This window comes from Solanum stenotomum, chromosome 2, assembly GCF_019186545.1.
Source record: "Solanum stenotomum isolate F172 chromosome 2, ASM1918654v1, whole genome shotgun sequence".
NCBI lineage: Eukaryota > Viridiplantae > Streptophyta > Magnoliopsida > Solanales > Solanaceae > Solanum > Solanum stenotomum.
In genome coordinates this window covers 54,887,366-54,898,720 of record NC_064283.1, presented here as the reverse complement: position 1 = coordinate 54,898,720, position 11,355 = coordinate 54,887,366, and positions in this window count along the sequence as shown.

The window sequence follows — 11,355 nt, the reverse complement described above, 5'->3', positions numbered from 1 at the left end:
GGAACTAGCTAAGGACAACAAAAAGGCTAGAACAACAAACTATGAGTTCTCTCAGCAAAAATCGGGTGGTGGAAATCGCTCGCAGTTTCAGCAATGGCCTTCTGCTCTAGCACGTTCATCAACTAGTGCTCTATCCCCCAGGTTTTGACAGGATAAAAAAGGTAGGGCATCAGGCTCTAAGTCTCAGGGGAGTGTTTTAGGTAACACAACCTACCCAACTTGTCCAAAGTGTGGTAAGAATCTTGTAGGTCCTTACAGAATCTTAAAGAGGGTTGGAAAAGTAGCTTATGAGTTAAAGTTGCCAGTAGAACAAGAAGCAGTCCATCTAGTCTTTCAAATTTCCTTGTTGAAGAAGTGTGTGGGTGATCCAACATCAATAGTACCATTCGAGAGTGTGGCTGTGAAGGATAGTCTTACTTATGAGGAGGTGCCAGTTAAAATTCCTGATCGTTAAGTTCGAAGGTTGAGAAATAAAGAAGTCGCTTCAGTTAAGGTATTGTGGAGAAGCCAGTTTGTAGAGGGAGATACTTGGGAAGTAGAAGCAGCTATTAAGGCCAAGTATCCTCATCTCTTTCCTTCCGATTCTATTTTAGCTTCAGGTAATAGTTCCTCTCCAGTCTCTTAGTTTACTGTTGCGTAAGATCTGTCTCAGTATCTTGTTCCTTCAGTTATACTTGCATTTCAGCATATTTGCATGTTCTTGGAACTCTGTTTAGCCAGATTTTCCATTTCCAGTACTTAGTGGTAGGGATTAAATGCAGCTCATTCCCTCCACGTTCAACTAGTTTAGACTTCATTCGAGGATGAATGTTTCCAAGGGGGAGATAATGTAACACCCTAGATATGAAAATGACAAAATTTGAGATTTCAAGAAGTTACAGGTGCCACCAACAGAGGCCACCTATGGTCAGTAGGTTGACCCACGCACCGTAGGTGGGCTCTTTGGTTGGCCACCTCAACTCTTTCCCCAGAACCCCCATAAATTCTAAGTAAGTCTCGACCCATGGCAGGACCTACGGACAGTAGGTGAGAAAACATTCCGTGGTCCAGGTCCATATATCGTGACCCTCAGCCTCAGTCTCTGAAGCCAATCGATGACTGACAGAACGGACCATCGGTCAGTCCACGATTTGTTGGTCAGAACCATCGGTGGCCTTAGCAGCTTTTAAGTCAGAGGTCGTTTGGTCTTTTTCTCTATGCGTTGAGCACCTAAACTACGTCGTTTACCCCTAAATTGCGTTGTTTTGGTCAGTATAAGTCTAGTAACTTAATTATATCTTAACCTAAGCAATTCATTCTCCAAAATTCATCAAACCAGAGCAAAAAAGAGAAGAAACAGTCGACTTAAAAAACTCCATGAACGCAACAAGTTTTCTTTAGTTCCATCCCAAAAATCAAAACATTTGTATGTTGGATTTCACTAGTGGGTTCCTTTCACCCATTAGGTCCCTAGAATTTAGTCAGATTCTTGATTCCATCATATTGTTTTGACCTAGGGTTTCTTGAACATTAAAGAATTGATGTGATATAGCTGTTGTAGTGCTCTTATGGAGATTACCATGTTTTCGTAACATTTTTGCTTAGGTCCTTGCATGAAACTCAGAATCCTACTTGTGTAGATTCATTTAGTTCATGGATTACACTATCTAGGACAAATAAACAGATATACATGCCTCAGATTTCAAAAGTTTCATTATCAGTGCTTAAATGTTGCATTTTTAGTTAGCATGTCAGAATATTGAGCTATCCAGTATATTTCATTTATGTTGTATTGTAGACAATTCCAGTTGGTAGTAGGCTTAACACCGAGTTGGACTAGGGTCAGGCACCCTCAAAGTTCCAGAACTACGTGCCCTCGTAGGTTTATAAGTCTCTTCTGTTGGGCATCATTTTTAGTGATCACGCCAGTCATGGCTTTATACCCCTGGCAAGGTATATTGGGTCCTCTCGATGGGGCGTATACATCGGACTCAACGTTCAGCTCACGTGGTTTTATGTCGATTAGTAGTAGATTCCACAGTCAGACTCTAGTGCAATTGATCAGGTTTTCAGATGTACTTCAGCATTCAGTCTCAGCATGTTATGTACTTGGTCATTGCATTTATTTTAGTTCATATTCAATATATTTCAGCATTTTTATCATGTTCAGATTATATCATTGCTCAGTATGCTTTGTTCAGTTATATGTTTGTTAAGTTTTATCCTATTCTGCATGCTCAGTACCTTTCAAGTACTGAATCATACTCTGCGCTACATCTTTTCGTGATATAGGTTCAGGTCCTCAGCATTCAGATCACGCGTAGATCGGTTCCCGATCCACATTCAGCAGCATCAGTGGTGAGTCCTCAAACTTCGAGGACTATAGACATATTTTGTATTTTAGTCTTTCATTTCATTTTCAATTTTGCTAGAGTTAGCTGGGGGAATGTCCCAACATCTCTAGTTAGTTAGAGGCTTATTTCAGACATAGACATGTTCAGCTTTAGTATTTTGAGTTATAGTCCAGTATCATTAACTCTTACTCAGTATTTATATATTCAGATCTATTTTGGGTATTCCCCATTATTTAGTTTATCTCATGTTTTAAGCTTCCGCAGATTATCTTTTGTTCAGTTGTTTAAGTATGATTTTGATATGCTAGCTCAGGGTTAGCTTAGAATCACTCGTGATCCGAGGTCCCGTGTTTACGTCAAGGGGGTAGCTTCGGAGCGTGACACCTCTTTACTTGATTATTCCTGTGTTTTCATAGTTTTTAATTGTTCACTCTAATCCCTCCCCCCCCCCCCTAATTAACATCAATTGTCAAACCCCTACCATTTACTTTAATTGCTTCTAAAATATCTATTTCTACAAATGATTGGAACACTTCTTTCACTTCGTAATTAAATTTTCTACCGTATCACTCTCTGTGGGCTCGACCCCAACTCTTAGTTGGGTTTATAGTTGATTATGACCTCTTACACTTAGAATAGGATGAAGTGTAGTTGAGCGTTATTAGGAACCCACTGACAAATTTCCACATACTTTGATTATTTAAGCCCAAAAGCAATGGAGAAAAGAAGAGACTTGAAGCTTGAAACCCTACATGTTCTTTCTTCATCTTGAAAGAGTTTGGAGGGGATGTATGTGGATGTGAATTGGGAATATGAGTGAATGAAAGGGTTTGGGTAGATTTAGGAATTAAAGGGTAGTTATAGGACCGTAAAATATGGGTAAAATGACATAGTATATATGTTAAATGCATAGAAAAGACTCAAATATACTTAATAAATAACTAATGGAGAACCCTACAGTTAGGACCTACAGATAGTACTGGTAAACTTTAGGTCGAGTAACTGAGGCCTAAATTTGGCCAACTTTCTACGACTCCATTTTACGGACCGTCAAACCTTGTACGATCCGTAGACCTCTCTTTTTAACCCCAAATTTTTCTAAGTCTAGATTGCCCCTACCAAACCCATGTACAACACATCAATTTTCCTACGGCTCATCTTGTTCATTTGTAGGTCAAACTTCAGAAAATTGAAATTCCAAAAACTCAACTCCACTTCTACGACTCCATTCCTATGGCCCGTAGGACTTTCTACGGTCCGTAGGTCTATCTCGTTGACCACTAGATAAGTGCAACACTGCAGGTTTCTTTTCCTTTCAACTTTCAAATTTCTAAGGATTTACATCGGCTTAGTCACCACTATTACTACAAGTAGTCTTACTTTGGAACTTACACGCTATTAAGTCACCCTACCTCCATTCGTTGCCAACTCCACCAACTCCATAAACTATGGCATCCTTCCCTCATATTAGATCATAACCTAATTCTTCTATCACATAGGTATTTCCCAAAGTACTTACTCTACCAGCTCCAAAATTCCTCTACTATTCCCACTTAGCTCGCATGAAAACATCATAGACTTTGTGCCTTAGAAATTTAGTGGACAACCAACAAAACTCTTATTCAACCACCTTGACTTAAATCCCCCTTAACAAATATATCCCAGACTATCTAGACGGAAAAAATCACATAATCTAGTGCGTAAGCAAAACTTCTTGGCAACTTGATTTAACAACCAAATGAGATATGGCCAAAAATAAGGATAATCACTCATACATGATTTATCACATCTTTCAAGTAATCCGGTCCGCCAAGGATCCTTAAGATATCATCTACCGTATTTAAAATTCAACCATGGTCTATTCAAGAACAACTCCAACATTTAAATACATCGACACGACCCCTCAAGTACAAACATGTGATAAACACAACACAAATACAAAAACTCGGCCCACTCATGGACCAACATGTATTAGTCACATTATGAAAAGTAAACCCAATTCACTACTTGAAGTCACACACAAAGAGTATTATATTTGGCGTGGTACCCGTGGCAATTGTTAGTATGTATTGATGTGGTACATGATCCAATCATATATAAATACCCTTGTACTAGGTGTGGTACCCGAGTCAACCATTAGTACGTACTAGAAATGGTGCTTGAGCCAACCATGGGAATATCCTATATTAGGCATAGTACTACAACATACTATTAGTCACACAATCGCAATCACAACTAAATACAACCACACTTGTAAATACAAGTAAACAAAAGCACTTTCATTCATGATATTGTCAACCATTTATCACTTTACATACAACCCTTATGTTTTTTTCCAAAATGTATTGTTCAGGTTTCACAATAGAGATAGTTAACGTACATACATGCATAAACTTGACAAAAAACAAACATAACCTATCCGAAGGATTCCTTCGCGAATGTACCCTGTTCATAAGTCATTTTACCCATAATCGTGTCCCCCAGGATAGCACCTAGATATTATCTCCAGGTAAACATTACATAAATGAGTTTATCATTACCAACAACTATCCATATATTCAACAATCTAGACTCAATGCCCGAAGGCCCATGCTTGAAATCTCTCGACAATCTACAAGATATTATATAAGTAAAGACAGGTCTGACTACTGGGTTAAAATAAAACCTAGCCTACATGGATGCCAAACAACTGCTGAAGTACTCTGAACACGAGCCTCTAGCAGCACCATCATATAAAGAATATTTCCACTATGTAAAATGACTCCAGTTCGGATCAATTTCAAATTCTCAATTTTTTCTTCATGTCATCTCAATATTTGATTGGCTAAATATCTCAAAAAAATTGGAACTCCGCATGAGGTACCTTTGGAGTAACGATGAATCAGATTTTTACAACTTGATCTCTTCAATGATCTCATGCATGTGGCTGGTTTTTTCTTCTATGGAGATGGATGAGACTGTTCAAATCTGCTCCTGCAAGGCTTTCTCCACACTAGTGACCTCAGGTGTGCAGGGACGATAATCACAAGTGCTTTAATATCTCATATTCCGTCTAATGTTTCAATTGTTGTTTGTCATGGGTAGGAGTCTTTAACCTTATTTTGTGATATTTTCATGTGATTCAAAGGTAATTCTCTTTCCATTTGCTTTATATTATGAATTCTAGCTTCATTTTGAACCTCAATTATTTTATTCAATTCCTTAAAAGTTAGCTTTTCGTACCATTCGAGGTTCAAAATGACCTTCATCTTCACCTAACTTTGGGGCATGTGATGCTCACCTCAAAGGAAGTATAATCACAGTTAATTTTCTATTTCATTATTGAGCTCCGAGGGTCAATTTTTCACCTCATTTTTGTTATGAATTTTGTGACATTAATATGATTATTGCTAGTCATGTATTGACATATAGTTTTTTTATAGCATGCGGAGGTCTGAGGCTCTTCGGAAAGGTAAAGGTCTCCAATAGCAATTCTAATATGGTTTCGACTTCGAGGTAGTTACAACTTATTTATTTAGACTTAGATTAGTTATACACTATACAAATTGGGTTGCATATGGTCATTAGAAAGGTTGTAGGGTTAACTCTTAGTCTTACATGATCCTTAGTTATACTTTGTCCATTTTTGGGACTTTAGACTAGTAGCTTAGCCTCAAACCTTAGTCTAGGTTGATCATAGCTTTAGCTTGATTAGTATAGAATGCTTAGATTGGTTTATGGGATTTAAACATAGATTTAGAAGGGTTGGTTGCTTGTTTAGTATGGTTTTGTGTTTATCCAGATAATTGTGCTTATTTCTATCAAATTTGTGATTATGGGCCTAAGGCCTTGGACTTGGACTGGATGAAGTTTCTAGTTAATACGACTGTATTGTGGAGGGTTTACCTTATTAGTTTGTGTGATGTGAATGTAATATAACTTGCTTGACTGTGATTGGCATGCATCAATGTACATGACATCTGCATTTTACCTTGTAATGTAGTTGCGATGAGAAAACATGGATTTTCAGTTTAAAACCTTTATGCCTCAATTTCTATTTGATTTGGGCTCTGAGGGACCGTATTTATGGGTTTTTTTTGCATGGAAAAGGTGGGTTTTTTTTAGAAACTCTTACCATCTTTGTTATATATAGTGTACCATTTTGTATATATTCATCTTTCTTCTTCACTTTCTGGCCCTTATTGTATATTTTGTACTATTTTGTACATATATATGCCATGGTCCCTTTCTTACCTGATTACTTCTTCCACGTTAGTTATATTCTAATTTTATTTATCATGAATTGATTGTGCTTTGACTTGCCTGCAAGGCATTTATGGTAAATGCCATCATGATTCAATTTCTAGTTGTGACATATGGTGGTGTAAAATTAAACAAATCAAGCAAAATATATTACATATTGCACTTCTTATTCCGTAAGTGAGAAATATAGTTCTCTTGTTCCATAGAAGAAAGGGTAGAAATTGCAGCCACCCCTCGTATAAAGTTGGTAGATTTTGGGATTTTGATACTTTTGAAAGTCAAACAATGTCCGCTTATTCCTATTCCTCTTAATCTCTACATTCATTGGCAAAAGCTTATGTCAAAATAATAATTGTAATACTTCCAAAGGATTCTATCATACCTCTTAAAGAGTGAGTAATTTATATGAGTCTTAGCCGCCATAATATTGAAGGGAACCAACTGATGATCAACCAGCTTCGGGAAACTCACATTTTGCGATCATAAAATAAAATTGAAGGGCACCAAGTGATGATCCTCCTTTTTCGGGAAACTCCCATTTTGCGATCACTAAATATTTTTTTTCAACAAAGTCCAACTAAGGAATTTAATATTCTTCATGTAGAATCCTCTATCACACACAATAGGCACGGTGCAATAAGTATTAGGGAAAGAAAATTAAGCAAATAGATATGATACTTTAAATAGGCTAACCAAGAAAGTCAAGTAATTTAAATCACACTTGGTTTATCTCATTTTCAATAAAGATACTCTTTGTTTCCTTACTAAATAGATTGGCAGTGCATTGAAAAATAAATTTGTGCATGTGGCATTTATTGATTTACTAAGTCGTAGAGTATGTATAGCATTGTTGTTAAAAACTGTTTATTTTTAAAAGTACTTTTTTAAAATAGTTTTTCAGAAAAGTGCTTTTGAAATAAAACTGTGCTTGGCTAATTCATTTGAAAATGGTTTTTCATAAGTAAATTGTGTAGGACTAATCTTTTTAAAAAAGTGTCTTCGAGAGTGAAATTACGAAAAAGGGAAAGTATCAACATACTTTTAATACTAAGATTATTATATAGAGAGAAACTATTTTAAACATCTATTAAATAAGTTTTGATTAAATTTTTATTTTCTTTAAATTAAATGTACATAATAAAATTTTCAATTATTAATATACCTTTGTTTGGGAGGGATGAAATCTTTAATTGTTACAATATTTTTTTCTTTTTTTAACTCTTGCAACAATATAGTTGTTATCTTTTTTTTTTAATTATGAAAAATAATAAGAAGAAGAATATATAAAATGTATAATATAAAATAATAATATAGACATAAGATTATATAAAAAATCTATTATATAAACCTAAAAAATAAATTTTTAAATGAAAATTAACAAAACTTATGATATACGCTAATTAATTAATAAGATATATATTGATAAATATGCATATAGGAAGGGATATTTATGTTTTGAAAAAATAATTGTCCGCTCCTGCTTCTGCTTTTTTAAGAAGTAGAAAGTTTTAGCTTATTTCCAACAACAGAAAATTGCTTCCGCTCAGTTTAAATAAAGTTTTACTAATTTGCCAAACCCCTAATTTTTCAAAAAAAAACTAATCTTAAAATAAGTGTTTTTGGCCTCCAACAACAATGTCAAACAAGCTCTTAGATTACTTACAACTAAAAGAACAAAAATATCTCCTACTAGGTTATTTTAGGTTTGTACGATTTTAGCAGAAACTGCTGTTTTTCTCTGGTGTTCATTATTTTTTATGTAATTCTTGAAAATATTGGGTTGCTTTTGTAAAATATTGTAAAAAAAATAATTAATAAGGTTAGGAGAAGATATAGCGCATAAAATACGTGTCCCTAAGCATTATATGTTTGTAATTTTATAATATCTCATGCTATTTTTATAAAATTACCTTAAACTAAATTACACTAACAATAGAAGATACAGTTCATATGACACCAATATAAATTATATCTTGTCCATTTTCACAATAAAAAATCTCCCTAAGCTGTGATGACACACCTACATCCAACTCAGTTGGTGAATCAATTTATATATTAGTTATCTGTTTTCTATTTTAAAAAATATACTGAAAGCATGCAAGAACATTGATAATAAATGTAACACCTCAGATTCGAAAAGGATAAAATTATAGATTTACAAAAGTTGCAGTTGCCACCGATGGAGGCCACCTACGGTCTGTAGGTTGACCCACGGACCGTAGGTGGGGTCCATGGTTGGCCACCACAACTCTTTCTCGAGAAGCCCCAGAAATTCCAATTAAGTCTCGACCCACGGTAGGACCTACGGACCGTAGGTCAAACCATAGTCTGTGGTCCAAGTTTGTGGATCGTGACCCTCAGCCCCAGTCTCTGAAGCCAATCGACATACTAATACGACGAGCCATTAGTCGACCTACTGTCCGTCAGTAAGGCCTGTCGACGGCCCCGTCAGAATTTAAGTTAGGGTCATTTTGGTCTTTCCCCCTATGCATTGGACACCTAAACTACGTCGTTTAATCCCTAAACTACATCGTTTTGGTCAGTTGAATCCTAGTAACTTAGTCAGATCGTTCCCTAATAAATTAATTCTCCAATATTCATCAAACTAGAGAAAACAGGAGAAGAAACAGTCGACCAAAAACTCTCCAAGAATGCAACAAGTTTTCTTCGGTTCCAGCCCTGAAATAGAAAGATTTCTCTGTGAAATTCGTCACCAGGTAAGAAATTATGTTTTGAGACCTTGTCTTAATCAACAATATCATTTGTGATTTCTTGACAACGTTTGAGTTGGGAATAGAGGAACTCAGATGAGTTTCAAAATTATTTTGGAACTCTGTAATATTCAATATTTTAACTAGTACAATTATTTATCACAGTTGAAGTCCATGTAGCCTGATCACAATGAAAGAGATGCTTTAATGTCTAAATGGTTATTTATTTGATGGTGAGTATGAGCAAAATTTAATTTCAACATATCAAGATGAGTATATGTACGTTGTATCAGTCACTTTAACGAGTTTATTTTTATCAATAAAGAAGACGACTATGGTTACAATACTTAGATATGGAAACTCCAATAAATGTTTACTATAAGTTCTTTCAGGGGTGTTCTTTGTGCAAAACAAGCGAATCAATAAGTCTCCAAATACCTCATGGCCAAATGAAGAAAATATCACCCTAAGTCATTCTTAGGCACTTGGTTGTCAAATTAATTTATTCATCCATCAAAAGTGTAAAGTTAACTATCACCTGTAGGCCTCAAGTTATTAAATGGTCGTTGGTATCACCAAATTTCTATTAAAGAACTGTTTTCCTAATCTCTACCTCAATGGTCAAGCAGATCTCTTGTCAATCATCTTTAAAGAAAGAGTTTAGTATGAACAGAACTTAATACACAATGATCACCATTTTATAAATGAATATTTGACTGTACATTATTCATTATCATTATTCCTAACCTAAGTTCCATAACCGTAGTTATGAATTAATCTATTGATAACTAATGAAAGATAATAAATATAATAAATTAAACTGTCACAACCTAAACCATTACTAGAGGCACCCACAATAAAGTCACGACCCGATTTTTCAAGTCATGATGATACCTACTATAGCCCACCAGTAGATAAGCCAACATGTAACCTATAATATCAAGTAATAGATATGAGGGTAGAAACAAAGCAGAAGCGATAATTTAACAACAAAAATAGGAGAACAAACGAAAGCAAACCAAAACATGTATACACAATAAGATCCCTCCCAGAACCTGGAAGTCACAAGTACAAAGCTTCTAATATAAAAGGATTAGAAGTCCTAAAATTGGACCCAAAATAGAAGGCTTGTCGCTATATACAAAAGATGAACAAACATAATATAGATAGAGACAGGTAAGTCTAGGACACAATGTGTTCACCCTCGCATCTTAACTGAAGCTACAATTGGCTCGAATATCAACGCTAGTAGTTGATGCTCAGACCTGCATCCCAAAATTGATGCAGAGTGTAGCATGAATACCAAAACAATAGGAATTCAGTATGCATCAAAGACCGACTGAGCAAGAGAAGTAAAATAAATATGAAATTCGAGGAATAAACATAAACAAAGGTAAAAGCAATGGAACGCTAAATGAAATGTACACGAGTGTACTAAGAAAAGAAAGTATTAAGTACAGCTAACTAAGCGTAACTAGGCCACCATAAACCCAAAAGGTACATTGAGGTGCAAGTCTCAGTACAAACCTGAATGGACCCCCATAAGCACGACTGGTACACATAATAGATATAACTACTAAGAAAACGACATGGTGAGTTCAGAGTTGGAGGGTGCATAGCCTGGGCTCGAACCACGAATAGATCTCCCTAAAGAAATATAGAGGATACAACTATGATCTCTAACCGCGGATAGGCCTCCAAGTAACCAAGATCAAGACGATAGATATCAACTCCATAGAGGATAATGATTTTGAATAATGGTTGTGGTTGAACTTCAAATATCCAAACCTTTTATCTGTGCTCAAGTATATGTAAATCAACTTTGTAGAGGATAGTGGGCAGCATGACCAGACCTTTAAACAACGACTATAATAATTGTCGAAAGATCCCATATCAACTCTTAATCACAAGACAACGAGTAATTACACCCACTCCAACGTCATAAATGCAATATTTTAAGCTCAAACCAACTTTAGTCCAAAGTTGCTAAGCAAAGCTCAATAACTCAATCGTAATAACGAGGCCATAGAAAGTGGGAGAATGGATAGAAGGTCACCAAGACTTAGTCA